At 41.7% G+C, this 16,372-nt stretch overlaps 1 long non-coding RNA gene across 2 annotated transcripts in view; it reads right to left on the reverse strand.

The window, feature by feature from the left end:
- Window positions 1-912: 912 nt before the first annotated feature.
- LOC135574707 (uncharacterized) overlaps window positions 913-16,372 on the reverse strand; it is a 31,077-nt gene continuing 15,617 nt past the window's right edge. The window contains exon 2 of one of the 2 annotated variants that reach the window (XR_010465582.1): window positions 913-1,645. This is a non-coding gene — a long non-coding RNA (uncharacterized LOC135574707). Of the gene's footprint in view, window positions 1,646-14,118; window positions 14,533-16,372 lie in introns of those variants that run through there. The other variant, XR_010465583.1, reaches the window with a different exon arrangement.

The following is a 16,372-nucleotide window of genomic DNA, read 5'->3' on the forward strand; positions in this document are numbered from 1 at the left end:
AGGAAAAACTGAACATTTGCTATCTGAGAGTCTCCTCATTGAAAACATCCGAAGTTCTTCAAAGGTAAATGATTTTATTTGAATGCTTTTCTGGTTTTTGTGAAAATGTTGCCTGCTGAATGCTAACGCTAAATGCTACGCTAAATGCTACGTTAGCTATCAATACTGTTACACAAATGCTTGTTTTGCAATGGTTGAGAAGCATATTTTGAAAATCTGAGATGACAGAGCAAATAGATTAATTTCATTTCATTTGTGATTTTCATGAATAGTTAACGTTGCGTTAAAGATATCTTTTTTTTTTCCTTTTTCCAGGCAAGTCAGTTAAGAACAAATTCTTATTTTCAGTGATGGCCTAGGAACAGTGGGTTAACTGCCTGTTCAGGGGCAGAACGACAGATTATTACCTTGTCAGCTCGGGGGTTTGAACTTGCAACCTTCCGGTTCCTAGTCCAACTCTCTAACCACTAGGCTACCCTGCCGCCCCATAATGGTTAAAATCCTGGGCTAAAGACTCGCCAGCTTTAAAGTAGGCATGAATGATCAGTTCCCAAATGAAATCGCAGAATGACGCAAAGTACTATACCCACTCTTCAAAGAGAATATACTAAATTGAAACACGTTTAGCTCTCAAGGTCAACAACCTATACATTGATAACAAACTGTTCCGAGACACAAAGACCACACATCCAACACTATTGTAATAAAAAAAGTTCATATTAAATACAACAATTAATAAAGAGAGAGAATCATTAGATAATTTATTTTGGTACTGTCCATATATAGCTTATTTTTGGTCACAGGTTTAGAAATGGCTGAAGAATTGCAACATTTACCAGGAGCAAACTCTACAAATCGCACTGCTGGGTGATTTAAAAAGTCATAGTCAATCAATAAATAATATAATAATACTCTTAGCAAAAATGTTTATTTAATTTACAATCTGTAGAAACTATGAGAACAGAAAGGTTCAGAACTTTTGTGAAACATCACAGTTGAAAATATATGGTAAATAGAAATCCAAACTGAATGGTGTTCAGAGGTAGATGGGAGGAGTTGGGTGGAGCTGAAGGGTGGGACAAAAAAATAACAAGATAACTAATGTAAAATATACTGTGTCTGTATATCGTATGTATAAGCTGGAAGTAGAAACCTAAGTATTGTTGTCCATTAGTTTACTCCAATTAGGGGAGGGGTGGTAGTAGGGTTAAGGGAAAATAATACAATTATATACAGTACCAGTCAAAAGTTTGGACACACCTATTAGTAGAGTAATAGTGAAGACATCAAAACTATGAAATAACACATATGGAATCGTGTAGTAAAAAAAAAGTGTTAAACAAATCTAAATATATTTTGTATTTTATTTTCTTCAAAGTAGCCACCCTTTGCCTTGATGACAACTTTGCACACTCTTGGCATTCTCTCAACCAACTTCAAATGGAACAGTCTTGAAGGAGTTCCCACATATGCTGAGCACTTGTTGGCTGCTTTTCCTTCACTCTGTGGTCCAAGTCATTCCAAACCATCTCAACTGGGTTGAGGTCGGGTGATTGTGGAGGCCAGGTCATCTGATGCAGCACCATCACTCTCCTTCTTGGTCAAATAGTCCTTACACAGCCTAGAGGTGTGTTGGGTCATTGTCCTGTTGAAAAACAAATGATAGTCCCACTAAGCGCATAGCAGATGGGATGGCTTATCGCTGCAGAATTCTGTGGTGTGCCTTGAATTCTAAATAAATCAGAGTGCCACCAGCAAAGGACCCCACACCATCACACCTCCTCCTCAATGCTTCACGGTGGGAACCACACATGCGGAGATCATCCGTTCACATACTCTGCATCTCACAAAGACACGACGGTTTGAACCAAAATATCTAAATTTGGACTGATCACTGTTCACCATTCTATTTCACTTCACATTATATGATATCTGAAGTGAAATAGAAAGGTAAATGCAGCGATCAGGTTGGTTCCACCAGATTAATCATAACCACCATTGATAATTTGTATGTGTGTGTGTGTGTGTGTGTGTGTGTGTGTGTCCAGTATCTTTGATGAGGGGCTAGGAGCTGATCTATTCTGCTATGCCCGGGGAAAAGACCTCAGTTCTTGCCTTCTCACCAACAGTCGTCGATGGGGAGAACAGAATTAGGTTGGTTTATTCTGTTCAAACTTCAACATAGTACCTGTTTGTGTGTCATATATTACCTATCCTAACTGGCATTAGTAATAGAATTGTGACTGTATGTATGTGTTCAATGAAACATGTATAGAGCCAGCGCATAGAGACTTGCAAGATGATATGATGAAGTTCAGATTTACAGACGGGCTTCATACTCATGTATCTGAATGGAGAGAGACCTGGCACACGGCATTCAGATTTTACTAGACAACTTTTACGTGTAGTGTCTTTTTTTATTATTGAATTGGATGGTACCTTTTGTATTTTACACCAGGATCAGGGTAATTCTGTTGTATACAGGACCACTCTGACATGTTTGCCAAGGTAGCCCCATTACCACCTGACAAAATGCCGATATTATCTGTATCAATGAAGCATGATATGTGCACATTGTTATATTAGCAGAACACTTTCTATGGTATTATGTAAGGGTTGTTTATTTAACATGGATCTGATACTACATTTGAAAGTTGTCAAAACACTTATAGTAGTTTAGAATATCTACATAAATTCAGCTAATGCATTCTTCTCATATTACTTTGTAGGCTACTGACCTATTCAAAGCTTCCTCTAGCATCTCACCATACATCGGCCTGTTATTGAACTCAACCTGCAGGAGGTTTGTTTGTTGTGATTAAGTGGGGGTAAACAGCTGCGGGCAAGTTTCTGACAGATGTCTTGGTGGTAGCAAGGACACACCCAATAAACACCCACATCAAACCATAGGCCCAAGCCAACTCACGTTTGGCTTCTACCAAAATTCTATCAACACATCGACTGTAGTACTCGCACTGCTAATACACTCGACCGCTGTTACTCCAACTTCCGGGATGCCTACAAGGCCGTCCCCCGCCATCCTTTCTGCAAATCTGACCACAACTCCGTTTTGCTTCTCCCTTCCTATAGGCAGAAACTCAAACAGGAAGTACCCATGCTTAGGACTATTGGTCTGACCAATCAGAATCCACACTTCAGGATTGTTTTGATCACGCGGACTGGGATATATATTCCGGGTAGCTTCTGAGAATAATATTGACGAATATACTGACACAGTGACTGAGTTTATTAGGAAGTGTATCAGAGATGTTGTACCCACTGTGACTTAAAACCTACCCTAACCAGAAACTGTGGATAGATGGCAGCATTCGCACAAAACTGAAAATGCGAACCACCACATTTAACTATGGCAAAGTGGCTGGGAATGTGGCCGAATACAAACAGTGTAGTTATTCCTCTGCAAGGCAATCAAACAGGCAGAACGTCAGTATAGAGACAAAGTGGAGTAGCAATTCAACGGCTCAGATATGAGATGTATGTGGCAGGGTCTACAGACAATCACGGACAACAAAAGGCAAATCAGCCACGTTGCGGACACCGACTTCTTGCTTCCGGACAAGCTAAATGGTCCACCCACACAGACAGTGTGGTGAAGAATGCGCATCAGCGCCTCTTCAACCTCCGGAGACTGGAGAAATTTGGCTTGGCACCAAAAACCCTCACAAACTTTTACAGATGCACAATTGAGAGCATCCTGTCGGACTGTATCACCGCTTGGTACTGCAACTGAACCGCCTGCAACACATCACCGGGGGCAAACTATCTGCCCTCCAGGACACCTAGAGCACCCAATGTCACAGGAATGCCAAAAAGATCATCAAGGACAACAACCACCCGAGCCACTGCCTGTTCACCCCGCTACCATCCAGAAGGCAAGGTCAGTACAGGTGCATCAAAGCTGTGACCGAGTGACTGAAAAACAGGCCATCAGACTGTTAAACAGCTATCACTTGCACAGGGAGGCTGCTGCCTACATAGAGACTTGAAATCATTGGCCACTTTAATAAATGGAACGCTAGTCACTTTAAAAATGCCACTTTAATACTGTTTACATATCTTGCATTACTCATCTCATATGTGTATATACTGTATTCTATACTACCGATGGCATCTTAGCCTATGCCATTCTGTCATTTCTCATCCATATATTTATATATTCTTATTCCATTCTTATTCCTTTACTTAGATTTGTGTGTATTAGGTATTTGTTGTGGAATTGTTAGATATTACTTGTTGGATATTGCTGTCGGAACTAGAAGCACAAGCATTTCATTACTCGCAATAACATCTGCTAACAATGTGTATGAGACCAATAAAATATGATTTGACCTAAACAGACTAAAATAGCCTGCTGCCCACTATACATCTGACTATATTTATTCCTTGATGATTATCCAAATGTGGTGTGAGGGAATGTTTTTTTCTTTCATTTGGTTGCTGATATAATAATTGAATTAATGAATACATGTGTCTGTGCTAGGGGGGATTTGGGGGGCATACAGTACAGTATGTGACTCAGTAACTCCACTGTGTACCAATTTCACCATCTCTCATCCACTGTACATCCACATTCCAGCCAACTGCACCCACCAACTGCCAAACAATGGCATTACACCAAATGTTCCTCAAATATTGGTATTACGTATCCACTAGACTAAAGACTAAACTAGATTGTCCTTGGGCGGCCTGGTATGTGATACTTGTCTGTGGGTAGAGAGACATTGTTTAGCCATAATGGTAAATTTAGCCTCAGGCTTCAGGTGGCTCAAAAACACTGTTCGGTCATAAGACAAATTTAGCTTTAAGTGGGTCACGAGCAAGGCAGACAGATACAGTTTGGTCACTACTGGATTGTAGTACCACAGAGATGGCATTGATGCAGTAGGGTAGGGAGTTCCCCCTAAATTAATCCCACAGGAGCCTCTGGGCTCCTCTTTCTCTTTCACCAAGACATTGAGTATGGCTAAGTCCCAAATGGCACCCTGTTCCCTATATTTTGCACTTCTTTTGACCACGGCCCATAGCCACTGGCGGAACGCCATCTCTCTGGAAAAAACGTTTATTGGAAGGCCTATTTGGTCATCATTTTCTTATGTTAAGCATTTCACGAGACTATACACAGTTTCACAATGCTGCCATTTAGACTGCTGGATGGCAGCAATAATGCCATTACTTGTTCAGTAATTAAAGTTGGAGATTCAAACATTGCAGGTTGTAAAATAAATGTTCAATGCAACTGCATAGTAATCGCCTACCAATAGATTTTGTTTAATATACCACTGTCCTGTATAGCCTACCTGAACATACATGACATGAACCATCCTCGCGTTCTCTCCCAGCTTGGATAGAAAGATGTTTTGCGTAAAACCAGTCTATTAACCCTCAAAACACCAGCTTACTAGGGATTGTTTCATTATGCAGTGTTGCCTATTATCTATAGGTATAGTATATACCATATTGCAGTGGGAGCTGCTGAGGCGAGGACAGCTCATAATAATGGCTGGAATGGAGTCAATGGAATGGTGTCAAAGACGTGGTTTCCATGTGGTTGATCCATGTGGTCCATTAACTCCATGTGGTCCATTAACATTCCAACATTATTATCAGCTGTCCTCCCCCTCCGCAGCCTCCATGGTATACAGTATTTAGCTGCTATTTATATACTTTTAAAAAATTGCATATCAAGTAGCCTAACAATGAGAAAAAAAGTAGTCGGCTTGAGGATACATTTTGCCAATATTTACTGTTGAACTCAGTGGGTTTTGTCTGGCTAATAGCTTACACAAATGGACTCTAATATTCAGATTAAATTAAATACAATTTGGGAGACTCCCCTGGTCTCCTGAAATTCTCTTTGCTGCTTATAAAAATTATCTCTGTGCTTATCTCTATTTTTTTCCTATGTAGAGACCTATAGTAGCTACAGTGTGTGACTGCGTCGCCTTGCATTTTTGTGTGCAAATGTTTTCACCACGGCCTGTAGGTCCAGGTTGCGGCCCAGACTGTTTGATGTCATGATGTTGAAACATTGATGTTGATTCAAACATACCATTTTACTATTAACATTAAAACAAGGTCATATTAAATATGTATAATCAAATATGAAATTCAACATCATTTCAACCACTCAATTCATAAAGTATTCAGACCCCTTTACATTTTCCAGATTTTGTTACATTACCTCATTGTTCTAAAATTGATTTTAAAAAATAAATACAAATACTCCTCAATCTACACAGAATATCTCATAATGACAAAGCAAAAACAGTAAAAAAAATAATAAAGAAATCAAATTATTACAAATAAAAAACAAATATTACATTTACACAAGTATTCAAACCCTTAACTCAGTACTTTGTGGAAGCACCTTTTGGCAGCGATTACAGCATAGAGTCTTGGGTATGAAGCTACAAGCTTGGCACACCTGCATTTGGAGAGTTTCTCCTATTCTTCTCTGCAGATCCTCTCAAGATCTGTCTGGTTGGATGGGGAGCATCGCAGCACAGCTATTTTCAGGTCTCTCCAGAGACGTTCGATTTCTTTCAAGTCCGGGCTCTGGCCGGGCTACTCAAGGACATTCAGAGACTTGTCCTGAAGCTACTCCTGTATTGTCTTGGCTGTGTGCTTAGGGTCGTTGTCTTGTTAGAAGGTGAACCTTTGTCGTAGTCTGAGGTCCTGAGCATTCTGGAGCAGATTTTCATCAAGGATCTCTCTAGTCTATACTTTGCTCTGTTCATCTTTCCCTCGATCCTGACTAGTCTCCAAGTCCCTGCCGCTGAAAAACCTCCCCACAGTATGATGCTGCCACCATGTTTCATCATATAGATGGTGCCAGGTTTCCTCAGGTCATTGTCCTGTTGGAAGGTGAATCTTTGCCCCAATCTGAGGTCTTGAGCGCTCTGGGGCAGGTTTTCATCAAGGATCTCTCTGTACTTTGCTCCGTTCATCTCTCCCTCAATCCATATATGGACAGGTGTGTGCCTTTCCAGATCATGTCCAATCAATTGAATTTACCACAAGTGGACTACAAGTTGTAGAAACGTCTCAAGGATGATCAATGGAAACAGCATGTAATTATTTGTAATACATTTGCAACAATTTCTAAAAACCTGTTTTCGCGTTGTCATTATGGGGCATTGTGTGTAGATTGATGAGGATATTTATTTATGTAATACATTTTAGAATAAGGCTGTAACGTAACAAAATGTGGAAAAAGTGAAGGGGCCTGAATACTTTCTGAATGCACTGTATACATGGTTTCGGTGTACAGTACAGTTACCCAGGTTTCTATGTATGCTATAGATATATATCTTCAGATCTACCCCACTGAACAGACCTGCAATGATATAACAAATGGAAATGCCCTGTCAGAGAATATTTATCTGTCCCAAATGGCACCATATTCCATACATAGTGCACTACTATTGACCAGAGCTATATGGGCCATGGGGGTCCCAAAACGTTTATTAATTTATTAATTTTCACAGTCTGCTGCCTCAGTTTGTATGATGGCAATTTGCATTTACTCCAGAATGTTATGAAGAGTGATCAGATGACTTGCAATTAATTGCAAAGTCCCTCTTTGCCATGCAAATGAACTGAATCCCCCAAAAACATTTCCACTGCATTTCAGTCCTGCCACAAAAGGACCAGCTAACATCATGTCAGTGATTCTCTCGTTAACACAGGTTTGAGTGCTGACGAGGACAAGGCTGGAGATCACTCTGTCATGCTGTTTGAGTTTGAATAACAGACTAGAAGCTTCAAAAGGAGGGTGGTGCTTGGAATCATTGTTCTTCCTCTGTCAGCATTGGTTACCTGCAAGGAAACACGTGCCGTCATCATTGCTTTGAACAAAAAGGGCTTCACAGACAAGGATATTGCTGCCAGTAAGATTGCACCTAAATCAACCATTTATCGGATCATCAAGATCTTCATGGAGAGCGGTTCAATTGTTGTGAAGGCTTCAGGGCACCCAAAAAAGTCCAGAAAGCACCAGACCGTCTCCTAAAGTTGATTCAGCTGTGGGATCTGGGCACCACCAGTCCATAGCTTGCTCAGGAATGGCAGCAGGCAGGTATGAGTGCATCTACACGCACAGTGAGGCGAATACTTTTGGAGGATGGCCTGGTTTCAAGAAGGGCAGCAAAGAAGCCACTTCTCTCCATGAAAAACATCAGGGACAGACTGATATTCTGCAAAAGGTACAGGGATTGGACTGCTGAGGACTGAGTCATTTTCTCTGATGAATCCCCTTTCCGATTATTTGGGGCATCAGGAAAATTGCTTGTCCGGAGAAGACAAGGTGAGCGCTACCATCAGTCCTGTGTCATGCCAAAAGTAAAGCCTCCTGAGACCATTAATGTGTGGGGTTGCTTCTCAGCCAAGGGAGTGGGCTCACTCACAATTTTGCCTAAGAACACAGCCATGAATAAAGAATGGTACCAAAACATCCTCTGAGAGCAACTTCTCCCAATCATCCAGGAACAGTTTGGTTACAAATAATGCCTTTTCCAGCATGATGGAGCACCTTGCCAAGGCAAAAGTGATAACTAAGTGGCTCGGGGAACAAAACCATTAATATTTTGGGTCCATGACCTGGAAACTCCCCAGACCTTAAACCCATTGAGAACTTGTGGTCAATCCTCAAGAGGTGGGTGGACAAACAAAAACCTACAAATTCTGACAAACTCTAAGCATTGATTATGCAAGAATGGGCTGCCATCAGTCAGGATGTGTCCCAGAAGTTTTCAGCATGCCATGGCGGATTGCAGAGGTCTTGAAAAAGCAGGGTCAACACTGCACATATTGACTCTTTGCATCAACTTCATGTAATTGTCAATTAAATCCTTTGACAGTTATGAAATGCTTGTAATTATACTTCAGTACTCCATAGTAACATCTGATTAAAATTTCTAAAGACACTGAAGCAGCAAACTTTGTGGAAATTAATATTTGTGTCATTCTCAAAACTTTTGGCCATGACTGTACGTGAACTTACAGTAATGCTGGCCGCTCAGTCCAATGTGCATATACCGTAGATAGCTTGCCTGAATGTTTGTGTCTAGGTCTGTCTAGCGGCATTTCATGCGAGTTATATTCAATCGTTTTACTGTGACATTCATGGTAGGATATGTGGGGTAAACCACGGATATCCCCTTCTATTGTTACTGCCAACACCTGGTAGTTGATACAACATTCATTCATTCATTCACATCTCTAACTCAAATGCAAACAGAACCCTACTCAATTTATAGATCGGCAGGTAAGGATGATTCATAGTTACTTACTCACTTATTTCTCAGAGAAAAAACAGTTTTAGATCAGTTTTCTCTCGGAAAAAGCGAAGATGAGGTGGGTGGTTGTAAAATACAGCCAGGTCCATAATTATTGGCACCCTTGATAAAGATGAGCAACATGGCAGCACAACATGGTAGCAGCACAAAACATTGTACAAAAAATATTGGGCACAGACAACTGCACAAAGGGAAGAAAGTAGAGACAATACATCACGCAAAGCAGCCACAACTGTCAGTAAGAGTGTCCATGATTGAGTCTTTGAATGAAGAGTTTGAGAAAACTCTTGTGGCGGATGAATCAGAATTAGTTGGATAACATAGATAAATAAGATGTTTTGTTTACATAATAATGCTTATGTGAGATATTTGTAATTAGAATGTCTCCCTTTGGACTATACTGTTGGCAGTTGCATTTTTCCCTTCTCAGCTAGGGCTCAGTCACTTGGGGCCCAGAGAGGGGAGAGGTCAGAATGGAACACTGTCTTCATATGTGAATGTATCTGTTAAACCATGTGAAGGGAGGGCGTGATTAAGGGGGAACCAATTATCTCTTGGCGCCACAATGTTTGTGCGCAAGTCACTCCCCTCACTGAGCTTGTCCAGGAGTGGGGAGAAGAGGGGGTTTACTTGAGATTGGAGTACATAGAGTTGACAATAGAGTTATGCCTTGGATGAGGTAATGTTTTGGTACTATGAAGTACCAGGAACGAGATTAGAACCTTGTCTTAGAGACCAAACTGAACGATAATTTATAGCTAATGCTATCTGGCTATGGGATACTGCTTTCTCAAGTAAAAGGCCCTTCGTGAAGAGTTCCTAAGATCTGTGGTTCGTCATGTAAGTTGAGAGGGGTGTATCTTGGCTATAAAATATATTTGTATTCTTATGTAGGGACTCTCAGAATTCATTATAGACACTGAATTGATCTGAGAGTCAAAGGGCTATGGTGAAGCTCATATTATTTAAGATGAAGTCTAAGTATAACTCTGACTGGTGTGTGGTTTGTAACTCTCCTCATTTGGTAATACAGGAAATTGCTACGACACTGTCCAGTTTGAGTATTTGTTGCAGCTCTTTCCAATCGCTAGCTGCAGCGAACTGAAAAGATGAGCAACCCAGGGATGTGTGTGCTTTGGGGACCTTTAACAGAATGTGACTGGCAGAACGGGTGTTGTATGTGGAGGATGAGGGTTGCAGTAGATATCTCAGATTGGGTGGAGTGAGGCCTAAGAGGCTTTTATAAATAAGCATCAACCAGTGGGTCTTGCGACAGGTATACAGAGATGACCAGTTTACAGAGGAGTGCAGTGATGTGTCCTATAAGGAACATTGGTGGCAAATCTGATGGCCGAATGGTAAATAATATCTAGCCGCTCGAGAGCACCCTTACCTGCCGATCTATAAATTGCGTCTCTGTAATCTAGCATGGGTAGGATGTACATCTGAATCAGGGTTAGTTTGTCAGCTGGGGTGAAATAGGATCAATTACAATAGGGGGAACCAAGTCTAGATTTGACTTTAGCCTGCATCTTTGATATGTGATGAGAGAAGGACAGTGTACTGTCTCGCCATACTCCCAGGTACTTGTCTGAGGTGACAACCTCTAGCTTTAAACCCTCAGAGGTAGAAATCACACCTGTGGGGAGAGGGGCATTATTCTTACCAAACCACATGACCTTTGTTTTGGAGGTGTTCAGAACAAGGTTAAGGGCAGAGAAAGCTTATTGGAAACTAAGGAAGCTTGGTTGGAGAGCTTTTAACACAAAATCCGGGGAGGGGCCAGCTGAGTATAAGACTCTCTCATCAGCATATGGATGAGAGAGCTTCCTACTGCCTGAGCTATAAATCAAATCAAATCAAATCACATTTTATTTGTCACATACACATGGTTAGCAGATGTTAATGCGAGTGTAGCGAAATGCTTGTGCTTCTAGTTCCGACAATGCAGTGATAACCAACAAGTAATCTAACTAACAATTCCAAAACTACTGTCTTATACACAGTGTAAGGGGATAAGGAATATGTACATAAGGATATATGAATGAGTGATGGTACAGAGCAGCATACAGTAGATGGTATCGAGTACAGTATATACATATGAGATGAGTATGTAGACAAAGTAAACAAAGTGGCATAGTTAAAGTGGCTAGTGACATAAGAATGCAGTCGATGATCTAGAGTACAGTATATACATATGCATATGAGATGAATAGTGTAGGGTAAGTAACATTATATAAGGTAGCATTGTTTAAAGTGGCTAGTGATATATTTACATCATTTCCCATCAATTCCCATTATTAAAGTGGCTGGAGTTGGGTCAGTGTCAATGACAGTGTGTTGGCAGCAGCCACTCAATGTTAGTGGTTGCTGTTTAACAGTCTGATGGCCTTGAGATAGAAGCTGTTTTTCAGTCTCTCGGTCCCAGCTTTGATGCACCTGTACTGACCTCGCCTTCTGGATGATAGCGGGGTGAACAGGCAGTGGTTTGGGTGGTTGATGTCCTTGATGATCTTTATGGCCTTCCTGTAACATCGGGTGGTGTAGGTGTCCTGGAGGGCAGGTAGTTTGCCCCCGGTGATGCGTTGTGCAGACCTCACTACCCTCTGGAGAGCCTTACGGTTGAGGGCGGAGCAGTTGCCGTACCAGGCGGTGATACAGCCCGCCAGGATGCTCTCGATTGTGCATCTGTAGAAGTTTGTGAGTGCTTTTGGTGACAAGCCGAATTTCTTCAGCCTCCTGAGGTTGAAGAGGCGCTGCTGCGCCTTCTTCACGACGCTGTCAGTGTGAGTGGACCAATTCAGTTTGTCTGTGATGTGTATGCCGAGGAACTTAAAACTTGCTACCCTCTCCACTACTGATCCATCGATGTGGATAGGGAGGTGTTCCCTCTGCTGTTTCCTGAAGTCCACAATCATCTCCTTAGTTTTGTTGACGTTGAGTGTGAGGTTATTTTCCTGACACCACACTCCGAGGGCCCTCACCTCCTCCCTGTAGGCCGTCTCGTCGTTGTTGGTAATCAAGCCTACCACTGTTGTGTCGTCCGCAAACTTGATGATTGAGTTGGAGGCGTGCATGGCCACGCAGTCGTGGGTGAACAGGGAGTACAGGAGAGGGCTCAGAACGCACCCTTGTGGGGCCCCCGTGTTGAGGATCAGCGGGGAGGAGATGTTGTTGCCTACCCTCACCACCTGTGGGCGGCCCGTCAGGAAGTCCAGTACCCAGTTGCACAGGGCGGGGTCGAGACCCACGTCAACAAAACAAGCAGCACAACATTGCTTAGAATCAAGGGCAATGGTGACATCATTGAGGACCTTTAAGTTTGCAGTGACAAATCCATAACCTGAGCTGAAACTAGATTGCATACCAGAGAGAATACTACAGACATCAAGAAAGTCAGTCAGTTGATTATTAAGCTTTTCCAATACTTTTGATAAACAGGGCAAAACAGGGCAAAAAAGCAGTTAGGATCAGCTTGATCTCACCCTTTTATTAAAGGATTAACCTTGACTGTCTTCCAAGCAATGGGATCCTCCCCAGAGAGGAGAGACGGGTTAAAAAGATCAGAGATAGCCTTGGCAATGATAGGGGCAGATACCTTAAGGTCAATTATATTCATTTATACTAATACAATTGCTCAGAGAAAGAGATTTTGTTTAACTTCTCTAGGGTAGGGGGCAGCATTTGGAATTTTGGATGAAAAGCATGCCCAAGTTAAACGGCCTTCTACTCAGGCCCAAAAGATAGGATATGCATCATAGATTTGGAGAGGAAACACTCTAAAGTTTCCAAAACTGTTAAAATAATGTCTGTGAGTATAACAGAACTCATTTGGCAGGCGAAAACCTGAGAATTTTTATTTTCCTTTAGTGTTCTATTCAATGCCATTACAGTATCCATTGACTTAGGACTCAAATCCTATGCATTTCACTAGATGTCAACAGTCTTTAGAAATGGTTTCAGACTTGTATTCTGATAAATGAGGGAGTAAGAGCAGTCTGAACGTGTGGACCCTGACGTGTCACAGAGCTTTTTCATGCGCATGACCGAGAGAGTGCCTTTCTTGTTTACCTTTTATATTGGCAATGTTATTTTCCGGTTGAAATATTATGATTATTTAGGCTAAAAACAACCATAAACATCGTTTGACATGTTTCTATGAACTTCACAGATACAATTTGGATTTTTTTTTTGTCTGCCTGTTGTGACTGCGTTTGAGCCTGTGGATTACTGAAGAAAACGTGCGAACAAAACTGAGGTTTTCGGATATAAAGAGAGACTTTATCGAAAAGGAACATATTTTGAATAAATTAATGTCTTCTGAGTGCAAACATATGAAGATCATCAAAGGTAAGTGATTAATTTTATCTCTATTTCCGACCTGTGTAACTCTTCTACTTGGCTGGTTACTGTTTGTAATGATTTGTCTGCTGGGCTATGTTCTCAAATAATCGTAAGGTATGCTTTCACCGTAAAGCATTTTTTAAATCTGACACCATGGTTGTTTTTAGTACTCCAGGCACCCTACCCTAGCGAGGATAACAAGCCTTTTTCTAAAAATGTTTTATGAGATTGGAGTATACATTGGGAGGGATCTTAAACCATTCCTCCATACATCTTCCCAGATCCTTGATATCCTTTGTCTGTGCTTATGGACAGCCGTCTCATTGTAATAATAATTATAATACATGTAATTTGTATAGAGCTTTTCATTACAGAGTTATCTCAAAGCCTAGAGGAAGAAAAAAAAAGATATATATATATATATATATACAGTACCAGTCAAATTTGGACCCACCTACTCATTCAAGGGCTTTTCTTTATTTTTACTACATTGTAGAATAATAGTGAAGACATCAAAACTATGAAATAACACATATGGAATCATGAAGTAACCAAAAAAGGGTTAAACAAATATATTTTAGATTCTTCAAAGTAGCCACCCTTTGCCTTGATGACCCCTGTCACACTCTTGGCATTCTCTCAACCAGCTTCACCTGGAATGCTTTTCCAACAGTCTTGAAGGAGTTCTCACATATGCTGAGCACTTTTTGGCTGGTTTTCCTTCACTCTGTGGTCCGACTCATCCCAAACAATCTCAACTGGGTTGAGGTCGGGTGATTGTGGAGGCCAGGTCATCTGATGCAGCACTCCATCACTCTCCTTCTTGGTCAAACAGCCTTTACACAGCCTGGAAGTGTGTTGGGTCATTGTCCTGTTGGAAAACAAATGATAGTCCCACTAAGTGCAAACCAGATGGGGATGGCGTATCGCTGCAGAATGCTGTGGTACCCATGCTGGTTGTGTGCCTTGAATTCTAAATAAATCACTGACAGTGTCACCAGCAAAGCACCCCCACACCTCCTCCATGCTTCATGGCAGGAACCACACATGCAGAGATCATCCGTTCACCTACTCTGCATCTCACAAAGACAGCGGTTGGAACCAAAAATATAAAATGTGGACGTACCAGACCAAAGGACAGATTTTAAGGACAGATTTAAAATTTGGACTACCAGACCAAAGGACAGATGTCCATTGCTCGTGTTTATTGACCCAAGGAAGTCTCTTCTCCTTATTGGTGTCCTTTAATTTTTTTTATTTATTTTACCTTTATTTAACTAGGCAAGTCAGTTAAGAACAAATTATTATTTTCAATGACGGCCTAGGAACAGTGGGTTAACTGCCTGATGGTGGTTTCTTTTGAAGCAATTCGACCATGATACCATTGTACCATTGATACCATTGTATAATGGCGCCGGGGTAGATGGCTGATGTTTTACACACTCCTAACCAAATTAGCTTTTTAGCAACTTATTTTTTAACTTATTCTGTACATGTTGTTGCTACCGTCTCTTTTGAATGAAACTAACTTCTGGACATCAGCACAGCGTTTACTCACTGATGCTGGCACTAAAACCACATTCAATGAGCTGTATTCCTCCATAAGCAAACAGGACAACGCTCATCTAGAGGTGGCGCTCCTAGTGGCCGGGGACTTTAATGCAGGGAAACTTACATTTGTTTTACCAAATTTCTATCAGCATGTTAAATGTGCAACCAGAGGGAAAAAAACTCTAGACCACTTTTACTCCACACACATTTGGTCAATCTGACCATAGTTCTATCCTCCTGATTCCTGCTTACAAGCAAAAATTAAAGCAGGAAGCACCGGTCAATAAAAAAGTGGTCAGATGAAGCAGATGCTAAGCTACAGGACTGTGTTGCTAGCACAGACTGGAATATGTTCTGGGATTCTTCCGATGGCATTGAGGAGTTCACCACATCAGTCACTGGCTTCATCAATAAGTGCATTGATGACGTCGTCCCCACAGTGACCGTACTTACATACCCCGACCAGAAGCCATGGATTACAGGCAACATCCGCACTAAGCTAAAGGCTAGAGCTGCCGCTTTCAAGGAGCAAGACTCTAACCCGAAAGCTTACACGAAATCCCGCTATGCCGTCCGACAAACCATCAAACAGGCAAAGCATCAATACAGGACTCTGCCCAGTCAAAACTGTTCGCTGCTCTGGCCCCCCAATGGTGGAACAAACTCCCTCACGACGCCAGGACAGCGGAGTCAATCACCACCTCCCGGAGACACCTGAAACCCCACCTCTTTAAGGAATACCTAGGATAGGATAAAGTAATCCCTCTCACCCCCCCTCCCCCTGAAAAGATTTAGATGCACTACTGTTCCACTGGAGGTCATAAGGTGAATGCACCAATTTGTAAGTCGCTCTGGATAAGAGCGTCTGCTAAATGACTTAAATGTTAAATGTAAATGTGACTAAGATCAAATCGTACCACACCGGCTCCGACGCTCGTCAGATGTGGCAGGGCTTGCAAACCATTTCAGACTACAAAGGAAGCATAGCCAAGTGACAGCCCAGTGACATAAGACTACCAGATGAGCTAATCTTCTATGCTCGCTTCGAGGCAAATAAAACTGAAACATGCATGAGAACACCAGCTGTTCCGATGTGAGTAAGACCTTTAAACAGGTCAACATTCACAAGGCCGCTGGGCCAGACAGATTACCAGGACATG

This window comes from Oncorhynchus nerka, linkage group LG13, assembly GCF_034236695.1.
Source record: "Oncorhynchus nerka isolate Pitt River linkage group LG13, Oner_Uvic_2.0, whole genome shotgun sequence".
In the NCBI taxonomy this organism is placed as follows: Eukaryota; Metazoa; Chordata; class Actinopteri; order Salmoniformes; family Salmonidae; genus Oncorhynchus; species Oncorhynchus nerka.